We start from the raw sequence: 24,633 nt of genomic DNA, 5'->3' as shown, positions 1-24,633 counted from the left end.
TCTTCAAGACATATATGGAAAAAAAAAAAAAAAAGACTTTTACATTTATTATTATTTGAAATATAATATTTTAATTACTCTGAATTTAGTGAGTGATAGTGAAATATGAGACATCTGAGGGATTCTATTTATGTCATATCTTATACAGATAGTACTGGTAATAGGTAAAGTATTCTAAGGCTCTTTACAACTTGCAGTGCTTGGGCCTGATTTACTAGAGTTAATTACATAGGCTTATTTGTCAAATGTAAAAACTTACAGAATATAGTGCTTTTCATTAATAAACTGCTCACCTGGGGAATTTAATAAATCATTACATTGCAGCCATTAAAATATCAATACATTTTATTTATTGATTTTGAAACTTGCACTTTTTCCCGGATTCCACAAGAGGGCAACATGTACTAGGCATTTAACTACAAGAGTATTAAAATCCTTTCGTTATTCAACAGACTTGGATAAAATTCATTGATTTTGGATTTAGCATTCTTCTGTGTTAAATTGTACTGTTATCTAAACTTTTCATATTAATAGGGGTTAATAGAAACCAATCCTGTTTGATATGGTACTGAACATGAGTGTTGTTACATGTACTTATAATTAACTATGATTAAGGTTTAATAGGCATTTCATTTATCACTTGGACTGTCTTAACACCAGCACTCTTTTATTGGAAATGCAGTCATGGCTAACAAAAACTTTTAGTGTCTCTTAGAAGGTCACACATTGGCAAAGCATATGTTAATATTCATGATGGAGATAGGTTAACAGCAATGTTGTGAGGTTTCCTGAAGGAACAAAAATGCCATAATTTTGCACAACAGAAGGGTATGGTCTTTGCAGTGTATGTAAAAAGGCAACTAAACTTGTAAAAGTGTAATTTTCATCTGAATAGTCCTCCTGCAGTAGTTCACTAGGGCAGGAGTCTGCATCTCTTACACACTGGATAAGGCTTTTCTCTTCAAGTAATCACAGTGAAATCAATTACACTCTTAATAGAATAAGGGTGGTCCGACCTGGTCCAAAACAATTAAATCAGTCCTTCAAAACAGTGACAGCTGATCAATGCCTTTGGCATATAACTCTCCATCTCATCAGGTTCTTGACATTCACAAAGCTTGAATCTAAGAGCTGATTGTTTTTATTTCTCTCATTCCAAAGAATGCAGAAGGCAAGCTTCTCAATTTTGTGTGTATGCTGCACAGAACATATAAGAACATTTTTATATAACCTAACTTTGAAATAGTTTTATCGTAGAGAAACTGATATTTTTATCAATATTTTTGTGTCAAAGTGAGTAGTATTGTTATACTGTATGGTCATAGAAACTGACCAATGCAGTAGAATGCTCAAATTCTCAACAATTTATATGTGTTATGATTCATTTTTCACATATTTGTCTCTTCAGCCTGACTGTAGCATGAACAATTTGCTGTAACCTAGAGAATGCCTGACACTTTAAATCAATACTTAGAAAGAGAGAGAGACAATCATTGTCTTCACAGAGCACTTAGACTGCCTTCTTCCTGGCTGAGAGTAATCTCACTGAAAGGGGCACAACTTTGCTGGAAAAATTAAAGCCATCTATCCAAAGTCTTCAGAAAGCAAAAAGAATATTGCTTGTTTTGTTTTGTTTTGTATGGCTTTGAAAAATGCTCATTGAAACAAATATTATAAACTATATGCCATTCAGGAAGCTAGGAACTCACCGCTTTAGGTTAACCATGCCATAAAACAGCAAAGCTATGTGGAGAGTGACTTCTCTCTCAGGAAACAGGAGAGGCAATGCATACTCAAGTAAGCCAGTATATATTTAAACTACAGTCACAGAAGTTATTTATATATGAATTAGCCTGTGGTGAGCTCTGTGCTGTCACAACTGATTGACTACTGAAATCCAAGCCAGATGAAGATTGGCTGGCTTATCTCTCTGCTACATAGCACTGACTGCAATATAGACATGATTAACTGTAGCATATCTATTTTGTTGTATTTTGTCTGAAAGTCTTGTTGTATATTCTTTGTTTCTTTTCTAATTAAGTCTCATTTTTCCTTTGCTTTCTTCTTCTGTAGTGTGTATCAATGGTATTGGGGGTCATCTCAAGTAGCTAGTACCAGCTTTTGCAATCTGCTGGCCCAGTCAGCAAACTGTATTTCCAGAAAAGGTGGGAGTTCTTCCTTCCTTAGGTCTTCCAAGTACACCTCAGATGAATAGAAGATTCCAGTGCTTGCATGTCTTTTCTGCTGCCAATAAGTTCTTGATGTCATTGCTTGTCTCATCACTGTACATCCATAGACCCTTTAACAGAAAAATGACAAATGTGTGGTTTGTCTTCATAATATTGCTAAGAATCAGAATATGGTGACAGTAGGTCTAAACAGTTCTCTGGATCCAGTTCTCTTTTTTTGTTGTCATAAGCATTTTTGGCTTTTGTTTGTGGGATAATTATCCTTTGTGCTTTTTTTTTTTTCTTCTTCTTCTTATTAAGATGTTCTTCGAGATTGGTTGTTCTGTACTTTTACAGAAACCAAGACAGCTTTGTTTACAAACCGTTACCACTAATATCCTTTATCAGCGCTATAAAATTTCTAACACATTTGAGCTGAATTATATGGAAAAGCTTTATTAGATTTGTTCTATTCTTACTTAGTAAGTTTTTGAAACCCATGCTAGTAAAATTTAAACTGCTTCTGGCTAAAATGTTTCTTGCAGTCCCTGCAATACAAAGTTTAGTTTTATTTTTTTCACATATATATACGTTGCAACTGTCATGTTGAAGAAGCATGTACTGAAATGACACCCCTCCACCCCTTTTAACCTTGCAAAAGCTGTGTGTCTCTGATGCTTCTGGTGTTCCCAGGAAAAATATGTGAGGGGAAAATGTCTGTTGGTATCACTGATGCTATTGATCCCCTACTTTTTATTTCTTATTGACAGGCAGTCACAGTATGTAGGTCATGGGGAAATATCTTGTAATAAGTGCCTGGATGTGTTCCATATCATGCTATAAAGCCTTGATTTCATACTGAGGGTGGAGGTGAAGGCATTGCCCCTGTGCCCTGCAGTGTGCATTCAGCTCTCAGTGCATTGCTCTAACCCTTTGAAGGTTATGGATAGCCTGCAATATATACTGCTCCACAAGGAAACGATATGATCCTTTTATTTTTCTTATCTGGGAAACCTTTCCCGATCGTAGGTCAAGGGTGTCCCAGGAGTAATACAATCTCCTCTGGAAATTTCAAAGAACTCGATGATTATCTGCAATTGACTGAGGACATCTGTGCTGGCATACTGACACCCTGCCTAATTGATTATCCTAGATTCACACAGCTACATTCAAAACCAGGGCCCCAGCTGAACAGATGTCATGGCTAACACCCCCTTGCATTTCATCAAAAAGTTCTACAAGTGGCTTGTTATCTGTCAGAGTGGTGAACATTTACATATACTGATTGTATTGTATTTGATTTTTTTCTGTAGTTGAGAAAAACCCTATACAACATCAGCCAGTAACCCAGAGTCATAACTAACTGGTCATTAATACACCTGTGGCAAAACCAAAGCCATCTTTACCCCGGTTATGAGGTAGGAGTAGTAAAAAGCCAGTTCTTCCTGTGGAAGGGAACAAGCAGAGAGCTCCGAGGGCTTTGTCTGGAAAGCTCACTTGGCTCTGCTCTTGAGGAGCTTTTTTCTTCAGCTCTCTGAAAGAGAGGAAACATGGGGTAAAACCCAATAGCACATGATTGTATATATGTTTTTCAGTGATATGATCACTTTGACCTTGACCACTGCTTCTAGTCTCTGCAGTTGGTCACATGGTCTGATTTTATGTAAAGATAAAGAATTTAAGAAAATTCTGATAGTCTCTAGTTAGTCTAATTGCTCTTTATTGCTGACAGGTGTTTATCATCACTTCTGCCTGTAGAAAAATGTCATCAGTCCTTAATATAACACACAGTATACTTCTTAACACATTTTCTGTAGCAATCTATCAAAAAGATAAAAATTAAGTGTGAGCAGATATTACAGTATATTTCTTGCAGTATGTAAGTATGAAGTCCATCATTTTCTATCTTTAATTTCAGTAGCAGGTCACACTTTTATGGAAAGGAAAAGCACTTAGTTGTAAGTTTAAGATTCCTGCAGTTATTGATTGTGTAGTTATGAACATTTACAGAAAATATCTGTTAAAAGCAAATGAAAAAAAAAACGAGAGACTGTTCTTCCTCAACTTATCTAACTTACCTTTAATGTTGGTTACTAAACAAAGGATTGGTACTTTTGACTTGACTAGATACTAGTTCTTGATGCAAATTTTGTCTGTAATGCCTTCTAACGTACTTTCCATGAAAATGGTTGGGTAGACATCCACACCATAGCAGGAGTTCTAATCTCACAGTTCACTGCAGGTTGAGGTTTTTTTTGAGTTAATGTATTCTGATTTTCTGTCCTGATTATCAGAACTAGGATATCTTTCAGGTGATACAAAGCCTACCACCTGGGTGGAGTCTCTAGATAAAATGAGGTATTGTGGATTACTTCTGTATTTGCATATGAGTCACTCCGTTGCATTTATGTTCATTATTAATCACAGCTGCTGAGCTCTCTGTACCTGTTTCCATCTGTAGATTAACTATACCTCTACCTGATAAAAGCCTTGCTGCTTTCTCCATTTTATGCATTAGAAATAAACTGAAAAGACGTTTTAGTTTCTTTGTTTCCCTCAATGTAAGTGTTCTGTGAGAAGAATCACAGAATGGTTAATGTTGGCAGAGACCTCTGGAGGCCATCTGGTCCAACCCCCCTGCTCAAGCAGGCCACTCAGGCCCAGGTGGATTTTGAAGATCTCCAAGGAGGAGACCCCACAGCTCCCTGGGCAGCCTGTGCCAGTGCTCAGTCACCTGCACAGCACAAAAGAGCTGCCTGGTGCTCAGGGGAGCCCCTTGCATGCTAGGTTGTGCCCAGTGCTTCTAGGCACCTCTGTGAAGAGCCCAGCTCTGTCCTCTTGGCACCCTCCCCTCAGCTGTTTATGCACCTTGATGAGATCCACCCTGAGCCTGAAGAAAGCAAAATAACGTATAGATCAAGAAATAAACTATGATTACCAGCATCATTGCAAGTAAATTCCTTATTTACTCCTCAGTTTACGTGAACACTGAAGGTAATTGGAGGAAATGATTTCTGTCACTTTTTACCACACACATCACAGGAGTTCTAAAGCTTTCTGTCCCAATAAATTTCTCAATGGCTTGAAAGTTGTAATTATTGTCTACTTCTGAATATATATCCTTAAGGTATTTATACACATCTACAAGATCTTCATTGAGCATCCTCTTCTCCAGGCTGAAGAGGAGGAGGTCTGCCCACTTTGGCTATTTGATGGACAATTATCTTACATTGACCTAATTTAAAATTACTAATTAGTGTATTAAAATTAAAAAAAACAACAGAAGTATTTAACATCTAGTTTAACATTTTAATGTAAAGGAAAATCTAATTTTTTTTTCAGAGCAGGTTAAATAACAGTTTTTCAGAAATTATCTTGAATTTTCTCCTTACTACTATCTGAAGTCAATCTGTCTGGCAGCATATTTTCTAGACCATTTTCTATACTGAGCTATAGTCTTTTAATGGTTTAGTTCCACTCATTTAGGTCATTTTAGGGCCTTCTCTTTGATTAAGAAATTTTATGTGTTCAGCAATTATATTTGACATGGGTATGTGCTGATATAAAGGAGCTCTGAGGAACAAGAATAGAAGTTGCTTTCAAAAGATGGCCACCTGGGAATTTGTGACCTCCTTCGGTTGCATTGCAAGAGAATGGTAAGGAAACTCACAGTTGTAAAACAGAAAATAACAAGTTAGAGCATGACTTTGCCCAAAGTTACTTGCAGTAACTTTTTACTTTAAATGCAGTAAATAATGGCCTGAGCATTTTGTTTTACTGCTTCTGCTGCACAATGTTGTCAATTCATTTGCTTACATCATTTTTTTTCTCTCTCAAAAAAAAAAAAAAAAGTGAAGAAATTTTCTATGCTTATAGAATTACCTAGTTGAAGCATTTCAGCTTACAATAACTTCTGTTCAGCTTTGAATTTTTGAAACTGGCCCTTTTCTACTTGAAGCCTCTACTTGGTACCTTTAATGCTGTGCAAATAGCAGTTTAGCAGCTAAATGTTCCTATTCCAAAAGCAGGCTGGTATTATCTCACAGGTATTCTTGTGATTTGTTTTGTGAAAGGCAAACAGATACAACAGATAAAATTATCTACTTTTCAGTTCTTAATGCATTGAAGTGTTTACAGGATTGGCTAAGGATTGGGTAACTCCCTGGCAGCTGTGGGTTTTCCTCCATTTAGAGCCTAAGTCCAGATCGATGCAAGGAGAATAAAAATACTTCCCTTGTCATAGGTGTGGTGTAAGTACATTGAAAAGGTGATGGGTTGCTTACATACTGTGACAAGGGGAGACATGAAAGCAGAGAAAATGGGTAAGTAGGATTCGAAGAAGAGATAAAGAAATAATCCCAGAAATATTCTCCAGCTGCTTTGCAGTGCTGTTATGCAGCAAAGTAGCAGTAGATGTGGATGTCCAGACCTGGATGCTCAGTGCAGGGTGGAGTGGGACGCTGGAGAGTTCTCACAGGTAGGCATTGTCCCACAAAACAAGGGAAAAAGCTGCAAGCACACACACATGCAAAGTACACTGTATATAGGGATGAAGAAAACTGAAGATGAAAAAGACTGGTTCATTTGATCAAGATATGTAGATGACTGAAAACAGACAAAAGATGCAGGCTATTTAATTAATTTAATTTAGCTGCCTAGTGCAGGGGTTCTGAGTCAATGATCGTTATTCATCCTCCCAGAGGAATTCAGCTCAGTATGAGTAACAAAGGTTATATACAATAAGGAAAGGCTTTCCCTTGTCTCTATTAATATCACAGCAAAAGAGAACAATCACAACAGTCGTATTAACTATAAAAGTATGAACTGTTACCTACCTCTGTTGTCAGTTCTGAGAAAGGTGGGGGGAAAAAAAAATGTTAACCATGTCTCTGTCAGTTTTGATCTACTGTTAAGCTGTCATGATTCCCTTAATAGAGTCAATCAATAAAACCTGAAGAATGATGCAAATGTTGACCTTAAATTGCAATATGGAGGAAATACATTTTATTTGCTATTAAAATAGTGAGTCAACCTCTGCATCTTAGGGAAAGCTGCCTTCCCTTACCTACTGGGCAGGGATAATGAAGATAGACCAGAAAGATGTGTTTTGTAAGGGTGAAGTGTGCTTACTTACGTTATCGTATTCATTCACATTATGAAGAAGTTTTTCATCAGAAAAGTTGAAGGTTATTTCTGTTGATTCCAAGTTATCAGATATTGACGTTTTCCTTCAAATTACCAAAAATGGTGCTTGCATGCATGTACATAACTATACATATATATATGACAGTTTCCTTTGCATAAGGTATTGGTTTTTTAACTAAATGGATAATCTGAATGAAATTTTAAGAAACGTAAGAAATTAGTATTCACATAAGGAAATATTTAAAATCATTTATTCTGCTATATGTATTGAAAATGGGTTTCAAAGTAAACAATTTTAATTAACGATTGCAAACTGTTAATGTCCTGAGCTTTTTTCAAAACTACTGGTCAGTGAAAAAGCCACTTCAGCAATATTGAACAAAGGATTATCCCAGGGTGTACTGTAAATTGTATTAAGATATCAGAAAGAGTTCACCCGAGCAGCAAAGGTTGCTGCATCCTTGACTCTAATCTGTATAAAGGAAGCAGAAGCTAAGATTATATTTGAATTTAGCCACTCTGTGGCAGGAAAAATCCTGTTAGTCATGCATTGATTTGGAATATTCAAGTGCAGCCTGTGTTGGTTTGGTTGAGAAATAATCCTGATTTAAACGTTAAGCTTCTGAGGACTAGTTTAATTTAAAGTAGATAAACCTTGGGATTGTATAAAGTGTTTATCACAAATAATATGCTCTGTAGTTGAGATACTATGTAGTAGCTTAAAGAGCCAGAACAATTTGAAACTCTGAGTGCCATAGAAATGCTGGAGTTCGGTAACAATTTTTTTTACTTATTCCGTTTATATATATGTAAAATTAAGATGCCCAGGACCATTTCCAGATGGTCTTTGAGTAGGGACTCAGCTCAAACTCTCTGGGCAGCCTGTGCCAGAGCAGACACCTGCACAGTAAAAAATCTGTTTCTGGATGTTCAGGTGGCATCTCCGGTGTTCCAGTTTTTGTCTGTTGCCTCTTGTCAATGAGCACCACTGGAAAAAGCCTGGTTCCATCTTCTTTGTGCTTTTCATTCAGATATGTATGGATACTGATGACATCCGTCCTGAGCCTCCTCGTCTCCAGGCTAAACAGTCCTAGCTCTCTCAGTTTTTCCTCATGGGAGAGATTCTCTAGTCCCTTCATCATCTTTGTGGCCCTTCACTGGACTCTGTCTAGTATGTCTTTCTTGTAGCAGAAAGCCCAAAACTGGACCCAGCACATATTTCATCTTTAAAGGAAAAAAAAATAGTAAAAATTAAGCTTTGCAAAATCCCTTGTTTTGATTAAAAGTTTCATGCTTCAGTGTTCTCACATTTTTGAAACCAAGTAAGTTGATTTTGCTAAAAATCAACTAAAGTAAAAAGAATTTCACAATTGAATTCCATTCTGCTTAAATAAAACCATATATATAAATAATATACAATATATATTTATATAAAAATATAAATATTATATATATATTTATTTTATATATAAATATATATATTTATTTTATATATAAATATATATTATATATTAAAATATATAAAATAATATATAATATAAAAAATATATATAGAATATACATATGTTTTAAAAGCTGTAATATAAGAAGAATCTATTTGTTTTGTGTCACATTAAGAAAATAATGGCATCTGATATTTTTCTTTTGTCATTAACAGCAGCATGGACAAAAAGTAACCATATTTTTAAATTTAGGAGAACATTAAGACCATAAGAGTAAAGACAAAAATTAAAATAATAATCAGGGTGCTCGCTGTTTTCAAAGGACTGTTAAATGTGCTAAATTCTGTAGCCAAAACAGAAATTCTATTTATTCCTATCGAAAATTTTCTGTTAGTACTGTTAGTAGTAGTAGTGTAGTGTATACTATATAGAAAAATATATAGAATATATATAGACATAGTATATAATGAATGTATACTATTTCTCTCTATATATTTTTATATAATATATATGTAATATTATGTATATATTATATAATATTATTTACAATACATATAGAGAAATAGTATATACTGTATACTATTTCCGTAGTGTATGAGCAAATTTTTGTGTATTGTGATTCTGACCTTTGTATTTCTATTGAATTATAAAATACATACTACTTTTTCAAAGAAAAAAAAAATCAAAATTGTTAGACTTACGATCCTTCAGAATGAAATGTGCAAAGCAGCATTGTACTTTAGCTGGGGTGGTTTAAATTCATTACTCTAGGCTTTACTTGCAAATTCTGGATAGACACAGATTAATATTCTTGGAAATCACCTTTTTGATACAAAAGTTGTCCTTGTCCTGCATACTCAATACACAGGAAGGTTGTATATAAAGTCTTACTACTGAGGTGGCAATATTGTCAATTTCATTCTATTCAAAAAGACAGTACAAAAAGAAGCTAAACTAAGCATTTTTTTTCATACATGGCATTATATTTTCATACTGTATTCAAGTAGATTTAATGAAATTCAGAATGTCAACCATATATAACAGAGAAAACACACTGGGACATTAAAATGAACAATAGCAAGCATAAGCACAAAGTCTCCTCCAGATTCCAATTACAATACACTCATCACTCACCATATTTTTCTGTTCCAAAGGAACACATGGAAAACACTATTCAATGATGTAAGATAAGCATTTATAGCAAGCTTTCTAATTCTAGCACACACTAAGAATACCTTTCTACAAGATAGTTCACTTCATTCTACCTTGGCCTGTGCCAGCTAGGTTGTCCACAAAAGAAAATCCACAAAAGTGGGGAAAAATATAGTATACTGTAAATTCACAATTTCCTTTCATTCATGAAGTTTTTTTGCATAGGCTCAATATTTTTTGATGGTAGCAACTTGAGCAGGAAAAGAAAACATGTATTATTAAGAAAGGGAATATACAGACTGTTCCAATCCAATCAGTAGTATGTATTTCTTTTGAGAGTAGTGGAAATCCCATCCATTAAGACTCCTCACACTGTTCTCTTTGTTTGTAGCCTTTTCTTTCTTCAGCCATTGTTTGTTAATTCCTTCCTTTAAATGATCAGTCATCCTCTTCTGTCACCTTTCTCTTTCTTTTCACGTTATTGTTGGGTCTGTGGCTTGGTATGTAGATTACATGCTGAATTTTGGAGAGAGCTTTCTGTTAAGCATATTATCATCTCCAGGCTGGAAATCATGCTAGTTGTTTTGACCTTTACCTGAGATTTCCTCTCTGTTCACCACCCCCAGAGGGGCAGCTGTGGCAGCTGGTAGCATCCATCAGTATCATGCTGGGAGAACATGACCTGCAAAGAAGACTCTAGATTTCAAACCAACTCATCCATTTGAGATTCTTCCTCAAGCAGCCTAAGACCATTGACCTTCTTGTATTGTAAAAAATCACATTCTCTTGATTCACAGAAGCATGCAAACCTGAGATACATATGGTTGTGTATGTGCCTGTGCAGAAGAAGAAGTTGCTTTCCTTTTTTTTCCTCCAAAATTTAAGGGCTGGTAAAATCTTCACTTTGTGATACTTCCTTCCTGTTTTTCCTTCACTTTTGGAAAGCTATGGAAATAAACAAGTATACAGAGTTACAAGGCTCACTACTGTTGATAATTTTGCTGGAGTCTGTGAATGAAACTGGCTTGTTGTTTTCAAAAGGAGAAATTAACTCTAGATTTGTTATATGTATTAAATAGTCTAGGAAAACTTCTTGACTGCCATTTTGAAAAAACAAACAAAGAAGGTCCATCCTAAATATGAGAGAACAATGAAGGAAGGGAGAATCAATACTTATGGAAACATGTGCTTGACATGTTTATGGAGAAAATAAAACATGAGTAAGATGGAAATGGTATTCAAAGTTTTCAAGGTAAGCCTTAGGTCACATCAATATTAACTACATATTGATCTTTGAGTAACGGGTTTTAAGACAGATCTGACTACATAAGGGAGAGAACTGTATTTAACTACAGAGACCCTGCTAAGTTGGTACTTTTTTGGGGCAGTAACCAAAGCATACTTTCAGGTGAAAAGTAGGGAGGGAATCTGTATTCCAAAATACTGAGCTATACTATCTTGTGCCTTTCATTAACTTTGCAATTAATTTTTGTGGAATTTCAACTTTTCTTGTGAGATACTAATTGCTTATTTTTCACTTTTTTCCCCCTCATCTTTCTTAAATTGAAGACAATGTCTGTATTGTCTGAGATGACTGGGTTTGAATTATTTGAACTCTTGCTTCCTATAAAGGCAAAGCTCAGGTGTCAGCCAGTCCCTACCCTGTATCTGAATTTTCTTGCCAACACAGCCAGAATGTGAACTAACATGTGAAGAGTGAAGATAATCTGGGTGTTTGGGCTTCAGTACAGACTCGTCTCCCAAGGTAACGTGGCATTACAGATACAGTTCTGCCTTGCTTCACTCCATAAATGGAAAGAATGGAATTGGACTCTCACACAAGGGAAGTACGTAACACGATAAAGGCAAAGGTCCATTCTGAAAGCCTAACATGAAGAATCAATTCTAATCCATAGCTGTTTCTCACAAGTAGCTCTTTCATGCATGAATAATAATATTGAACTCCATGAATACTCAGGTGATTAGTTTCTGCAAGATAGCAAGTGCTATTTTATTTCTTCTTTGTGATTCCTGGCCAAGATAGTAGACCATGTTGCTAAAGAACATAACTGAAACATTCTAAAAACAATGGGTGATAGGGGACCATCCCTCTGAATATAAAAGAAATAATTGTTTGTGTATTTACAAAGTACTGTGGCTCTTAAGCATCTGCCTGTGTCCTGATATTGCACCACACTTTCATGCCTATTCCAGCATTAAAAGAGTTAACTGTCCTGACCAGTAAATGTGTTCCTTCATATTTGTAAGCCGCTTTGGCAATTCCAGTACTTATTAGGGAAGGCTGATTTTATCTGTAGCTTGGATTGCTTGCTTAAAAAGCACATTCTCTTCCTAAGCCAAAAATAATACGATTGTATAGTGAAGCTTCTGCTGTCCCAGCTTTCTCTAGGATCTAAATCAGCATGACACAAGTGTGACTGCCATAGCTACTGGTACAGCAGTTATGAAAGTACATTCTTCAGGAATGTACCCTGGCATGCAATGGGTATTGTCATACTTCTCTGCATTAATATCGATTTTAAGTTACCGTCATTCCTTTTATTGCAGTTTTCACAGGGAAATCATGTATTACATGTTAATATACTATCTGTCTCCAAGATGCTTGGGTATCTGAACCCAATATTAGTATTTCACTGACCTTATAAATATTTACCTTTGGGTTGATTTGTGCCTTGTAATGGATTATTATTATTATATTTTTTTTTAATATTTAAGCTGTAAATCTTGTTCGATATATTAGAGGACAAATAGCCTCTAATGAAACTGATGGGGCAGTCTCTTTTGATTACAAAGACAAAGGAATCAATGGGATTCATTTCACACATTAAATGAGGTTGGTATTATTTAACACTACAATGAGGGACAATAATTGATGATAAATTACAACTGAAGTCCTATTGGATTATACATTACTTTACTCACAGTGGTGTGAAGGATTAATTAAATTATGTAGGAAGCTGTAATATATGATTTTTCTGAACTCTGCCTCTGCTATGGAACCATAAGATGAACATGTTAAGCATGTTTTCACTTCTAATTCTGTGAGGGGAGAAAAATCAAATAATGCATTTTATATTTTTCTATACATTTATTTAGGTAGGTTGTTACAATTCTTGGATCATTTCTGCAATATAAAGAAAAAAAATAGGGCAGAGGCCATAAGAAAACTCAAATCTTGAATGTCAAAGCTACCATTTAAGGCAAGGAAAATACAGTTGAGCTATGTATTTTAGTTTGTAGTGGACATAAAAGAAATATATTTACAGTGATGCTTTCTGTAATGCTTTTGCTTACCAGATACAAATGGATGCATCCCAGCGGTAATTGTTTTTTTATTCATGTATTTATTTTAATTTATGTATTTAATTGGTTGAAGATATGAGGCTTTATATTCATTTCTTAAGGGTCCACGTAATACTTATCAGCTTTATTCTGACCTTTAGTCCTCTTACACAGTCAGTAGTTCCTCCTTGTTCCTCCTTTGCCCTATAAGGAGACCTCAGTTCCTTCAACCAGCTGGTTACAAGCAAGTAACAAGACCTCTGTAGCCCCTCTGGGTCTCTGGGAAATTTTCATTTATAGCTCTGTCAACCAGGGCTGTTGTCCCAACACAAATTTGAAGTGAGGCTCAAGCTGGCCTTGATTGGTCTTTAGCTAGGTACGAAGCTGTTTTGCTCCAATGTCCTGCTCAGTTCTTGTATAATGTGTACCTCTTTCCATCTCAGTGCTGGTGGCTGCCCTGTTTCACTAGACATTTTCTTTGATATTGAAATGTCAGAGCCTGTAAACGAGTTAGCCTCATTGCTGAGTGCCTGAAAGTGCAAGGACTTCCCTTGCTCACAGTGGTATGCAGCTTTTACAGCTATTTTGTGATTTCATGGCTCTTTTTACAGGGAGGTAACACTGAGAATAGGATAATATATCCCAGATAACATCTTTCCTGCAATACAGCCCATTGTTTGCTGTTGAATATAAGGTGGGCTAATGAATACAGAGCAAATAATCTGACCAGTATAGGCTGATTTAAGAATTCATTTGGAGAAGATACTAGATACCCTTTTGTGCTATGAAATGTAATATCAGTGGGATTACTCAAAGTTTAAAAACAAAAAACAAAACAAAACAAAAACAAAAAAAAACCACACATCTTTTCATGTGAATAGGGTTTTGCAAGGAGATCTTATGTTATCCTGGGAGGTACTCCATTGTTCATTTCCTCTTTCCCCTAGTACAAAAGATAGAATGCTAAATACATAACTGGAAGATGCTTCCCAAGTGAAATGCCTTTCACCGACCTTGTGAATGTTTATAATGTTAGGAAATAGTGTTAAAGATTTTATGCAGCCTTTGCTGTCTGTAGTTTTTTTTTTCTTTTACTGTTTCTCATGTTGTGATGACAATACAGCAAACTGTCAGTCATGACTAGTTCATGGACATCCTACTGTCAGTATGTGTGTGGAGCACTGTGGAGAGCTAATGGAGCAAGGGAATGAAAATCAGTAGGCAAGGTCATCCCTGTGTGACTTTGAAAAGTCACTTAACCTTTTTAAGCAGTAGCTGTCACAACTGGACTCAGCTATGCTCATTCTCCTTTACTATGGGCAGAAAAAGATCCGTGAATATTAAGCAACACTTCCACTTCTTGCACTTCTGTTTCTTGTACTTGAAATTCCCATCAGCCTCTAGCTCATTCCAACATCAGAATTTTAAAACATTTTCCCCTTTTTTGTTTAAAAGAAGAGTTTTCAACTTTCTTGTAGAGAGTAACTTTACAGAGAAAAGCTTAAAATCTTCAAGAGAATGCATTTCAAAATCCTAATCAGGAAAATATTTAATTTATTTAAAATAAAATACATTATCTGAACTGTAGTTTAAAATGATTCTTTTGAAAGACAAGCAAACATTTAATACAAAAATTGCTCATTTTTTCACAATACACGTATGAATTGTTTAGCTTCTACATATTGTAAAATAATTTTGAAAGCCCAAAACTTCCTGAAAAGAAATATTAAATTCTATTATTCCACTTAAATGAGAATAAGCTTAATAAGGTTAATTGCACTGTTCTGACTCCAGGCCGTCTATCATCATGTTGACAGAACGTTTTCTTCAGTAGAACATAGGAATGATGATATGAATTGAATAGCCACTTTTTCATGTAGATGTATGCACTTGCAAAAACAAATCATTGGGATTCCCAAGTTGTGACATTGTAAGGAAGTTATGATTAGAAAAAAAAGTGAGAAAGGGTTTTAAATGTTTAAGTCTATTTCATTGACATGAAATACAGAACAAATTGTAGTTAATAACCTCCTTTTAAAATTATTTCTAATTAGTAAGACATTTTGGCAGGTCTGCTTTCCCTTTCAGCTTTGAAATTTTACCTTTTTTTTTTTTTTTTTTTTTTTTTGACAGATTACTCTCATAATGATTACAAAAGAAAAGGCAAACCATCTAGGTCATCTAATCTACAATTAACTCCATTAATTTTCCAGAAGAATAAAAAAGATCAATGTAAAATGTTACTTGTTACCTGGTTCACCAGAATTACTGTTAAACTTAAGACTAGAACTTTGAAATGTGTTTATTCTGTTAAAGGTGCATCACTGTAAGGCACAACACTTCCTTCTGTAAAATAAAATAATAAATATAAGCTTTTTCTCATCATATGTTAGCACATACAGTAAAGTGAAGAGTTAAATCCAATTCAGTGGCATGCCCTCAGCTTCAGAGAATTTAGTACAGGTGAGAGATTTCTCCTGTAATTATACATATATGAGACCCCCCAAAAAAGAAAAAAAAAATCAACAGGCAAATATTCTTAACTGCTGAAGAAATCTTTTATGATGTGCATTAACTTTTGTTCTGTGTTTATAGAATCATTTCAAATTTTCAGTGTTGGAAATAATGTTTATCCCAAATTCTGTATGACCAATGTAACTCAGAGACCATAATTATGAGTGGAAAATAAGTAACTGGGGAAAAAAAAAAAAAAAAAAAAAAGAAAAGAAAACACCATATTCACATTAATTATAGTAAAACCTCTTCATTAATCTTTCTGACTGTCAGCTGCCTCTTGTCCTATATCCTTGGGAAGTAAATTATACAGACGTGATCAAGGGGCCATGCCATCCATGTTTTGTTTCTGATGTTCAGTTCTTGTCAGTGAATGAAGACCAAGAGACCCCTTCTATTTATGATGACATAGGTGCAGATATCTGTCATGTAGAGGAAAGCAGTTTGTCACTTAGGAATACGTTTACATCATTTAGAACTTTTTCAACTAAAAGCAACACATTGAACCTCCATGGCACCATAAAGATCTGCGCAGTGCACTGATGTAGCATCCTCGAGGTGTGAAATCCATGTAATCACAGCATGCTGAAGGGGTTGTACCCTGATTTTGGAAACTTTCAGGGTAATGCCTTGCCTAAAATGTGGTTACTGGCAATCAGATGCCCAGGTTCCAAAGCCATGAATACTTGCATGTCAGATTTTATATTGCAGAAAATTTTGCAGTTTCTGCCAGAGAAGGTGAATTAGTACAGCTGTATTCAAAAGCAAACTGTGATACAACACCATTTTCTGTGGTAGGCAACATTAAAAACTCCTGATATTTTTGGCAAGATAGCTAAATTCACATTGAGTGCCTTTGAAAATCCTACTTTTAGATGCTTTAACCAGACTTGCCAAAACTTACCATGTGTTTAAACTCACTGTCACCAGCAGCTAGTGGTCCTAAGGGCATTTGCAAGATCATGAATAACACACACTGTGCCTTAAGTTTATGGGTGTGTGTTATTTGTGTGTGTGATGCTGTATATTTTTGTCTTTCTAATCTTCCTGCTTTCTGTCAGAGGAATGAAAAGACTCCAGTCATCGTTGATTCTTTCTGAGAGTAGCATTGCAGTGTAACACTGAGGGCTTTGTCAGCCTTCAGGATCCCTTTAAAGTGGATTTCGGATCTTCTAATAGGAACTGCCAAGGCGGGCTGTAAAACTTTCCATTCCCAGTTATTTTCTTCATACACCACAAACGCTTTTGTCTCCACTGGTGTTCAAACCCAAAATCCACCTCTGTTTTTCCTGAAGTATTACTTTTCTCGACTCATTTACTTTACACCATTCATCAGTCCATCATTCCCAGTGTTTACTAGCAAGCCGAGTAAGATTCAAGTTCACCCAGAAGAAATGACTGAAAAAAACAGAAAGAAGAAAAACAAACAAACAAAGCAAAACAACATAACTTCTTATGCCATAAAGTTTTCAATTTCCAATATGGGAAAACACCTGAAGGAAACGCTATCTTTGGGCAGACATTTGGATGAGAAACTAGGGAATAAAAGTAAATTACATGAAAAGGACACTTGATTTTTAAGTGTCTGTTCTAAATGACAAGTGTGTAGCTACAGACAGGTAACAATTTTGATTTCAGTGAGCTGAATTCTTCCATCTCTTAAAGCTCTTCTAGATAATTTATTTTTTTCTCCCCAGAAATTGTTTTAAAAAATGAAAACCTAATGTATGCTTGTGCAAACACATACTGCTTTGAAGATCTCTGCCAGAAAGTGTGTGGCACTCTTGATTTTCTTCTGTTTCCTTTTTGCTATTTACATATTCATCCAAGGCATAGAAGCAATACTGAGCAAAAATAGTAAATATTTGAAGACATACCTGAAATTTGGCCACTGAATACCAAAAAATGTTTTGTGAATGTGTGCAATTCATAAAACAAAGAAAAGGAACATTTGCAAAATAACTTACATAAACACTACCAGTTTACACAGAATTAACTGAACTTTACGTGGGAAAAATCATTAGTACATGTACACACATATGCAGACATAGAGGAGAAGGGATGCAAATACTAAATGGAAGTGGTCTCTCAAACAATCTCAACAATAGTAACAAAATCCTAGCTGAAGGTCAAGTAATAAATATTAGCTGCTGCCTTTTTTTGTCTTTTTATTTATTTATTTATTTATTTACTAGGCATTGCTGATTAGGGATTATGGATTCTGACCAGAAATTTCAACACACGTTTCTATTTTTTCTCCACCTCTGTGTGACACATTTTTTTATCAGCACTGGAACATATTCCAGTGAGCTTGAAGCAGCCTGACAGCTAGCAGGCAGGTTGAATAAATAGATGCTGTGTGCCTGGGGGTCTACATTTCCCTGACTCCTTCTCTTTTCTCCTTTCTTTTCTCCCTATTCCTATTCCTCTCCCTCTCTCCTTCTCATTTCCCTGTTCTGTCAGCTGCTGTAGAATTCTGTTTTTAATGTACTGTGTGAAATGTGTGCAGGACTGTGTGTGTGGGCAGGCTGTTTGTAATCATACTTCATGTTTCTTGTAGTGCACATAACAATAACAACAACAATAATACTTCAATATTTGTAACAAGGTTATTTCATATGCACAAAGTTTGTAGGTATTGTGCTGCCTGATACTGTATTCCTTTAGTATCAAATTAACTAGTGTAAGTGACATTAGTAAACTAGGCAGTCGTGCCTTGGCTTTGTTCTGGATTGGCCCTTTGATCACATTATGCTTTAAGGAGCCTATTTGCCAGCAAATAGGGGTTGCCCCTCTGACCTTAAAGGAGAATATTGTCCCTTCCCACTGCAGTAATGACTTATTTTTCCCACATGCCCAGAAAGATAGAGCTTAGGAAGTGTGTTTTTAGTAGATTATACTGACAGTCAGTAGCTCTCTGGTGCATATGCTACAGTTTTCCTGCTTGCAGTTGCATTTATTATTTTTTTTTTTCTCTTTGGGGGAACTAAAATTGAGTTTAGGTTTCTGTTTGTTGTGGTATATATTCATAGCTTACAAAGCTGTGGATGTGACCATCAGAAGAATTTTCAGATTGTTTCTATTTAGTTCCCTGCTCACATCAGGACCTTTCACAGTAGTGTGTCTTGTAGCTGGAACTGAATAACTCACTGGCAAAGACCTGTATACTTAATTACAAGAAGTTTCTACCCGTTCCATCAGGATGAATGGAGGGAAGCAGGACGACATCCATAGCATAGAAATACATTAAATGTCAAGGTCCTTTTGTACAGCATGGCTAAATACAGACTCAGAAACAAGGCATAAACTTTTGGTCTGTTTTGCCACTTGTTTGCTTTGGCCCAAAGCCTGCACAAGTGATTTAAGAAGGATTAAGTGTGGGATATTTGGTGCTGATCCCTTCCCAGGCTTGAGGTCCCTAGCCCAGGGCAATCAGACTACCCTCCAAGCTGTTATATGTCATTACTTCTACAGAGGTTGCTGATGTGTGCCCAAGTGTGCACATGAGTGTGAGGATGGTGGGACAACCTGAGCTCGGAGCCAAATTTGGCTGATGGCAATGACAGGCTAAAGTTGACTAAGGAAAGTGACCTGTAGAGTTTCCCCCTTGCTGACTTACAAACAACATATGTTACAGTCATGTGGCACAATAGTTGCTACCCTCATCTGTCTATCCTCATGAAGCTGAACAAGCCGTATGTTAAGCAGCCACTGAACTGCTCACTGTACACATTTATATTGAAACACTAGTCTATAGATTGTGACATCTATGATCCGATTCGTTTTCTATTTGGGCATCAGGCAGAAAAGATGGATGAAGACCACAGGAAATAAACTGATAAACTTCCTTGTGGTAACCCATCTTCACTCATAAATGCAATTCCTTGGCTTTTTCTTGTCCAAAGTTGACTAATGACTCAAAAAAGGCATTTCTGCTTTCCATGGACAGATATTAACTAGTTCGGTATATCCCTGAGCTATATGTTGTAATTTCTGTAGAGCACAAAAATTAATTTCAGTACTAGTTACATTTCATAATGAACTCTTAGAAAGTGCAGTTTTGACATCTCTGACTTTTGTGATGTATCAGTGCAAAATGTCATTTGTCTTGACTATATGGTATATAATAGTTTGAGAGAGGTCTCATCCCTCTTAACAATTATGCTTTTATCACTTTACTGTCTTCTTTACCATTTTATCTTCTGTATTCCCTACATTGTATTGATAACCAGATTATTTTTTTTTTCTACAATATAATTACATCTATAGGATATTTCCAAGACTTTTATTTCATTTTTTGGATATTGCATAAGGTATTTTGTAATATCTATGATTTTTTCAGGACCACTCCACCTGAAGTCTCTGTTCATAATCGACTGAGGACTATCTGTTGGCAGATATATGTATTTATTCTCCCTTTTGTTTCTGGAGAAATATTCTTAATTATTTGCTCTAGAACATACATTGAAAAATATTAGTAAGGGACACATTTAAGTATGTATCTGCTAGCTTTGCTGTGAGAATTAGTCCTCTTAAGTCTCAATCATGTATAAGGGCTGAATTGTTTTTATAGTAGAATTCTTAATGGGGAAAAAACATCAAAGATTATACTTAATATAGGAATAAGATTATTTATTTGTTTATTTATTTATTTACTTATTTATTGTAGTATGCTCTCACATCTCACTAAGTTTGAATTAGCTTTTGTTTTAGGAACAATGAGACTACAACACATTCTCCTATATTAAATTAGTTGGAGGAGGAGGATATCAGTAACAAGAACCATGTATGAGGTTTCTGATGGAAAAATAGTTTAGAAAAAATAGTAAACCAGATTGAAATTTAAGTAAATAATGCTGCTTTTAAATTTTTCTTGGTAAACAAAGCTAAAGACATGAGATTCATTATTGTAAATTACTTCAGTATTAAATTGCTCTTAATTAGAGATGGAACATATAGAAAAATTCAAGAGGATGGTGTCTAGTGTAATATGCCTAAAAATTTTATTTTAAAAATTGCATCTTATTTCCTTTGCATTAATGATTAAAAAAAAAAAAAAAAAAAAGAAAAGAAAAGGGTTCTGGGGTTCTGGTACTGTGTTAAAGTAAGAGAAAACTACTTTGGTAATCTAGAAAACGATTCCAGTAATCTACTATATAATTATTTCTACAATCTTACATCTGTCTGATTCTTTAAGGAATACAGAGAATTAATTAATATAGAACCATTAAGTTGTTAAACATTGTGCTATAAATTTCATCACACAAGTTTTAAGTGCTTGGGATTCTTTATTGGATCTTTCTAAAATGAGTAGGGACTACATTCTGATTATTATACATAGTTTATGAAGGTAAGTTCATGTTTTCTCCTTGGAGGTAGGTATATTGTACTTTAGGCTTTTGGTAGTATTATGATATATATTATATTATACATAATATATATTATAATAGTATTTTGATATTAAAACTTCAACAGTAGCTAGAACTTTCATCACAGTCTTATTTTTCTAGAATTTATAATTTCTGAGCAGAGCTGTCATTCACTTCTTTCCTCAGTCACCTGATTTGAGAAAGATATTTATTTTTTCCTCATAATCTTTTTCTAAATTCTATGAAAGCGAATGAAAAAATTTCCATTGACCTCAGTACGGCTAAATCACCTTTAAAGGTGATTACCCTTATTCTATAAGGATATTTTTGTGTCTGCAAACTACATAATTAGTTCATATTCTTCAAAGCTTTGCATCATCTTGATAGTACATCTTCTGCTTTCAAAATGTGTAATGTATTTTAAACAAGAGAACGATGGTTGAAGCTAAACAGGATTTCATTCAGTAGAAAAATAACTCAAATCTGGTTCCATGGTGTTGGAAGTTTGATGTGTCTTAGTTTGTATCATTCTCTTTGAAAAACAGATTTTATTTTGACTCTCTGATTTCCTTAATTTAGAGAAAGAGAGTGAGAATAAACAACTTCAAATAGTATTCATCTTTTTAGCTAGTTGAATAGTTTTTGACATTGTATGAGGTAGAAACAACTTAAAATACTACATGTGAGCATTTTGTGATATTTAAATCCTACTGCCTCATCTAAAAATTTCATTAGAGTTTTATTATGTGCCTGAGAGCCATAAGATATCCTCAAATCTCTTCTGCAGATCTCTGACATCTGGTTTTATTTTTGTGTTTATGGGGCTATGAGCAGCCCCCATGGCTAACTGAAGACTTGCTGCTGTGTTCCCATTCTTCAGAAGAAGGTGGATGACCCAACCTCCACTGTGTGTCTGGAGGAAAAATGAATAGAATTAGTCCAAAATAAAATTATTCAGTATATATGATATTCTAGTAAAATTAACACTGGAGATATTCATTGTAAGAGCTACTTTGGAATTAGCGTTAGCTGCAGTAACATACCTTGTCTGATACACACTGAGTGTAAGTACCTAATACCTTTACACTTAAAATAAAAATAAATAAATAAATGAAATGTTCAAGCTTTGCAAATGTTATCTATGCTAACTGGTAATTGTCTTGTATCGTAGTTAAGCTGAATCTCCAAAATCTGTAATAAAATAAATTAACCGTAATACATTTTTTTTATTTTTTTTTTTTTCAAAGAACAAATAAGCAAGCAAATGATGTGTATGTTTTTCGGGACAAAATGTACAGTGAGGACATACGTAAAATGATGAAAAGCTTTACTAATGTTGAAACTTTGGGACTGTCATTTTGTACAACATACAATACAGATTTTGTAAAGGCTGTAGTAAATTTAATGTAATCTTTATCCTGTCTAGTGACTTAAGTATATTGTATATGTGTATACATATATGCATTTTGGTGTATTTGTCAAGACCCATGACAAATCCATTATGTTGGAGCTTTGAATAAATAATACTGCTTTTAAAAGTTTATTGTAAACAAAGCTATATGCATTAGATACAGCATTGTAAATTACTTCAGTTTTGTATTGTCTTTAATTACAGACTATTACAATTATAGCCACATAGACTATTTCAGAAACATACTCTGATGTAGTATGTCTAACAGAACTTTATATAAAAGAATTCCTATAAAAAGAATGCTAAACCATAAGTTTTACATTATGGATTTCAGGCAAACCAAATGGCCCCAGATAAACAGTTTTTGAGAGCAGATGAGTCTTCAGGTATTTAATTCCAACAAAGGAAAAACAAAAACAAAAACAAAAAAAAACTTATCTGATTTCATCTTTTTATGATTTTTTTTTTAAACATTTTTTTCAAATTAAAAAGAGGTGTTCTGAAAGCAGTGGCTGCAACTGATCTCACTGGAGTGCAGATTACTTTTTTATGTGAGTAACTTGGCTAGAATGTCATTGTGATACTATACATAACATTTTAAGTTTCTTGGCTCTCAGACCTCGCATTTCCTTGCCAAAGACTATTTGGAATAGTTTATCAGCTTCACAGCTACCAGCAATGTGCCTGCAAGAATTTGAAGGGGGGAAGAAAAAAAAAAAAAAAAGCATCTTCAAAAGTATTTTAAGTATTTTCTGCTGTTTTTTTTCTTTTCCTTTTGATTTACATTTTTATTTTTAGCAAGAACGAAGAACTTTTCTTCGTTCTTCATTAAGAGTAAGAAGGATTCTTCTTACTATTTCACTTTTAATATTCTATCTTATGATTCTCTCCCATTCCCTTCTTTGTGCTTCAAGGACTACCATGCTCTTGATGTTCTTGTGCTTTTTTTTTTTTTTTTTTTTTTTTCTTTTCCTTGCATGAGGGTTTGGGGAAATTCTTAAGGAAGAATACAAGAGAATCTTAACGTTTTCCTGCCAGAAGCTGAAATCTTGCATGGAGTACTATTTCAAGAGTGAAAACTGGAAGTGTGGTTTTAAAGAAACTATCTGCTGAGGCAGACACATAGAATAAAAGATTTGTCTACCAAAGCTTTTATATATGCACTCTAGAAAATTTAAAAAACATTACCTGTCCCTTCCCTTTCAAGAATGATGAAAATATTGTTTTGTAAAAATTAGTGGAAAAGGTTGTTACCAAAAGAATATGTTCCTGTTTGGCAAATCATATCATTTGGCTATGCCTAATTTAGTCTTTTATTCATGTAATTAAACAAGTTTTGGATTGCCAATAAAAATGAAATTTGTGATATAATTATAAAATTCTGATGCAGAACTTCACAAATTCAAGAACAAATATTTATTCATGAACTTATAGTGGTTCATGTTCAAAAGTGCATATGCACTGGAACAAATTTTATCCTGGAGGTCTAAATCAGTACTTTTGCAAATAATAATCAATTATTCAGTGTTGCACAAGACAAAAATGTTCTCATGTATCAGCAGAATATTTACAGATCCAGGGAATCCTGATTTTTGGAATTTGAGTCAATAGAGCCAATTCTGCAGCAGATATAGAAAATCTACTCTAGAACTTTCATATTTCAGCATGTTGATACGTTGAAGTACATACAATTGAAGTACGAATAATGATTTCATAACATCCACAGTCACTTGCTGCAGACTTCATTTCAGCTGGCTACATATTTGGTTGCAAATGTTTTTAGATATGTTTTATTATTTAAATCCAATACCAATGAAAATTGCCTTTTGTTCATGTTAAAATTGTTTAAAATCTATCTGGATATTATTCGTGTAATTATTAGTATTTTCTTTTACAGCAGTTGATACAGTGACATGTATGGTCTTTTTTTTTTTTAACAAAAATTAAAAAGGTGTTTTTTTTTTTTTTTTTTTTAAAAAAAAAGCCTTCAAAAGTGATTGCTTTCCAGATTTTCTTTAGGGTTAACTTTAAAAAGGCAGTATGATGATCCTTAGTTGGTCATGAAATAATATTCAGACATTTCCCTGTACCTGCAAATTTAATAGACTATTTCATTAGTCTGTTATGCA

At 34.5% G+C, this 24,633-nt stretch overlaps 1 long non-coding RNA gene across 1 annotated transcript; it reads right to left on the bottom strand.

Annotated features, from left to right (window-relative positions):
- Window positions 1-1,096: 1,096 nt before the first annotated feature.
- On the bottom strand, window positions 1,097-4,564 carry LOC137860635 (uncharacterized). The gene is made up of 3 exons (XR_011099114.1): window positions 4,247-4,564; window positions 3,548-3,702; window positions 1,097-2,299 (listed from the first exon to the last, which is right to left on the bottom strand). It is a non-coding gene; the product is annotated as an uncharacterized lncRNA (long non-coding RNA).
- Between the last annotated feature and the right edge of the window lie 20,069 nt (window positions 4,565-24,633).

Source organism: Anas acuta, chromosome 1 (genome assembly GCF_963932015.1).
Source record: "Anas acuta chromosome 1, bAnaAcu1.1, whole genome shotgun sequence".
Taxonomy (NCBI): domain Eukaryota; kingdom Metazoa; phylum Chordata; class Aves; order Anseriformes; family Anatidae; genus Anas; species Anas acuta.
This window is presented reverse-complemented; position numbering and strand designations above follow the sequence as displayed.